At 26.6% G+C, this 3,923-nt stretch overlaps 1 pseudogene; it reads right to left on the bottom strand.

Annotated features, from left to right (window-relative positions):
* Positions 1 to 943: 943 nt before the first annotated feature.
* On the bottom strand, positions 944 to 1,579 carry LOC131176642 (heavy metal-associated isoprenylated plant protein 2-like; annotated as a pseudogene).
* Positions 1,580 to 3,923: the final 2,344 nt, after the last annotated feature.

Below are 3,923 nucleotides of genomic sequence, written 5' to 3'. Positions count from 1 at the left end.
TTTAAGTACTCCATTTTGAGAAAACTAATTAGTTAATTCTTATATTTTGAAAAGCACTATTATTTAGTCGTCTATTTTAGTAAAACTAATTAGTTGGTTCATATATTTTTTGAAAAGATAGTATTTTGAAAAATATATTTGTTGGGTAAAAATAGAAATTATACTATGCAAAGACAAAATCTGAATTTATATATATTTTTTTTATTTTCCAATTCTTTGACATTACTTTTGTGTTTTCTCTACTAGAAAATAATTTTTCTTGATTACTTATAATAAAAAAACTGATTAACTTTTTTGTATAGATAGCTTGTACAGTTTTATCAACAGACGAAGAGAAATAGAGAATGAAAAGGAGAAGGATGTGAACGTAGAGAAGAAAAAACATGATGAGAGAAATAGGGAAAGATAAGAGAAAAATAAGGGGAAGAGAATTAGGGTATTTTAGGTATAAAAAATAATTACTAGACTAAATAGTTTTCGGAGTCAAATTATAGAACTAACTAATGTATTTTTTTTAAATATAAGAACTAATTAATTAGTTTCACTAAAATAGAGAAATTAAATAGTAGTTTGACTAGTATTGACTAATGGAAAAATTGACAAAGGGACTAAAAAATTTGATAAAAGTAAAATACATAAATTAAATAGTGCATTTCTAAAATACAAAAATCAAGTATGTAATTTTATTAAAATACAAAGACTAAAAAGTAATTTACCACATATATATATATATATATATATATATATATATATATATATAGCTTTGAAATTGTATCACTCACTATTTTAAAATTAAAGTTTAAAGTAAATTAATATGGATTTATATATTTTCACAAGTCTAAAGTGCTTTCGCTAATGGTTGTTGGGACATTAATTAACACGATCATAGAATTGTAAATGCATAATTTATTTGATTACATCACAAAGACGAGGTCAGAATCCCTTAAAGGATGGAGCAAAGTTGACCTTCATGGGGTGAAAACCCGACAGCTACGAGTTCGCATTGCTTACAACAAGTAGGGAGCGGTTTATAAGGTTTCTGCTTGTCTTGTTTTGGATTTTCTTTCTTTGGTGGTCCGACGCTTTTGTTACTACCACTGGATCAACACTTCCTGTCACTGTCAATTCTCCCTTGTTACCATCAACGGTCATCTCGCTTATACCTGTTAAGTAAACACTGGTGTAAGCACACCTTATGATAAGTAATGATAATAATTAGCTATTAATTAAAAAAAAATTATCCACAAACATCTTAAACTTATGAAATTAAGCTGGGACCTCTAACTCACAAACAGAGCAATTTGACCATTACATCAAAACAACCCGCTATTAAAGTTGGCATAAAAAGAGTCCTCTCCTCCTACTTTATTTTCCTCCTATGAGCTTTAATCACTTAGAAATATGAAGAAATATATATATATATATATATATATATATATATATATATATATATATATATATATATATATATATATATATATATATATATATATATATATATATATATATATATATATAGTGTATTTAAGAAGAAATGATGATGACCTTCAAGTTTGGCAACAGCTTTCAAAACCTCCATCTTGCATTTGACGCAGTTGATGCTGACCCGCGACGCTATCTTCTGTTCGTACGTATGAATACAAAAAGTACATAAGCAGAAGAATTTTTTAGCATAATTAGTTATAAATAAATATACATACCTTTTCATCCATGGTTGATATATATCCATGGATCAGTGATACAAAGAGCCTTTATAGAACTCTACATATGTTTGCTCAGACCTGGTTGATAAGGGCATATACATATACATATATATATATATATATATAACCTAGTACTGATGCTACAGCCTCATAGATGAGTTAATCAATAATAGAGGTGGCAACCGGCCGGTGGGACTTGCTTAGTTTCATAATATTTTGAACAGTAGATTATTATAAGTTTTGCTTTTTTTTTTTTTATAAATATTGATTTTGTTATTTTATTTTGTCAATTGATTAGGTTATTTATTTGACTTCTGTATAAAAATTTTTTTAATCAAATTCAAATCAATCTATAAATATAAATCATTTCGGATGAAAATGTTAAATTAAAAAAAAAATAATTTTTATCGATCTAACTTTCCAATTGAGTGATATCAATAGTTATTATTATTATTATTATTATTATTATTATTATTATAAGGGATAGAGTTTAGGACAGTTGAACTTGGACTATGCCTGTCACTAAATATCGAACGTTGAGTCTTAATAAACACTTAATTTCAAGAATCATTTGAATTTAGATTGTTTTAAATTTCATAAGAGTTAAAGTGAGTTAGATATCAATTTGAGCGAATGGATTCAAATTGAATTGACAAAATTAGATAATAATTTATTACCTCTAATCAATAATATATTAATTTATTATTATTAATATTGTTTCTCTCTCCTTTTCAATTAGGTCCTTAATTTTTTTTTTTTTAATTCTTAATGCAAATAATTAACAAGACATTAATATTATTTTGGTAACCACATATAATAAAATAATTTTATCAATGCCTCAACATATATATGAACATAAAATAATTAAACTTAGTGCAAGAAAGTTGTTTGATGAAAATTAATAGATTAAGACTTCTTCCTTTAACAAACAATCGGACCATATACTTGATGACATATGTTGACAATATACAGAGAATATATGTCGCAGGAGGTGTGTTATATATGCATTGCCATTAAGAATAAACTGCATCCCTCAAAAATAAATAATTTTATGCTATTTTTATCATAATTTAATTTTAATATTTAGGATTTAATTAATTGAGTTTGAGATTTAAAATTAAATTGTCCGATTAAAATAGTATGACCCATAATTTAAATCAAGAGAAAATTAAAAGTTAAAAGTCAAAAGAGCAGTAATTATCTTGAAGTAAGAAGCAGTTAAATAGATTACCAGAATCAAGACTCGTTACAAGGTCATGGATCATTATCAGTTGGTTACCTATGATCATACTGCAGTGGATGAAGTGGTTAAGTGGATAAGGAGCACCATGCATGTGGTTACTAGAATCAAGATAATGGATAAAGTGGTTGTACCATTTATGGCTGAAGTGGTTGCAACTTAGACAAAGTATTGGATAAACAGGACGTGAAATTGATGATAAGTAGAATTCTTGGATGCAGTAGCTGCATTTAAGTATGCAAAAGCTGATGTAGTGGATATAGATGTACTTGTTCACCAAGTTTTCCGAGATATATTCCTTGGTTACCAAGCAAGTTAAGTTTATAAATAGTGAAGCAAGCTTCATTTTAAGACACAACCAGACAATCAACACAAATCACCACATACATAATGTCTTAGATCAATTCCCTTAAGTTCAACAACCTTTTTACTTTTCATCAATCAATTTTATTTTAGTCAAACAATCAATTTCAATTTCAATCCTATTATTTGCATTTCAAGCAATCAACTTTCAGTTTCAATTTAAAATTTCTCCACATATTTCAATTTCAGAAATCAATCTTTAGTTTCAAAGCTCTCATTTATAATTTCTTGCATGTCTTTTAATTCAAGCAACTAGTCTTTATTTTCAATGTTCAATTCTTGCACATATTTCAATTCTAGCAAATCAGTTTTTTAATTTTCTATGCCAGTTAATAATTTTTTGCACGTATTTACGTCTCAACAACTAACTCTTTAATTTTCCTAGCTCAGTTTACATTTTCCTGGAATTTTTTTCATTCAAGTGATTAGTTCTTTAATTTTCAAAGTTCTCAGTTACTTTTCCCTACACATATTTTCAATTTTTTTACAAACAATTTACTTTTTCAATCAAGGCTCAATTTACATATTCCTAAACATATTTACTTTACAATGCGATCTTTTACATTTACTACAATAAACAGACTTTAATTTTCAAGCACAAATTTTACCTTTTCATG

This window comes from Hevea brasiliensis, unplaced genomic scaffold (genome assembly GCF_030052815.1).
Source record: "Hevea brasiliensis isolate MT/VB/25A 57/8 unplaced genomic scaffold, ASM3005281v1 Scaf202, whole genome shotgun sequence".
Lineage (NCBI taxonomy): Eukaryota > Viridiplantae > Streptophyta > Magnoliopsida > Malpighiales > Euphorbiaceae > Hevea > Hevea brasiliensis.
Note: the sequence above shows the minus strand (reverse complement) of the source record. Positions and strands in the feature narration are given on the sequence as shown.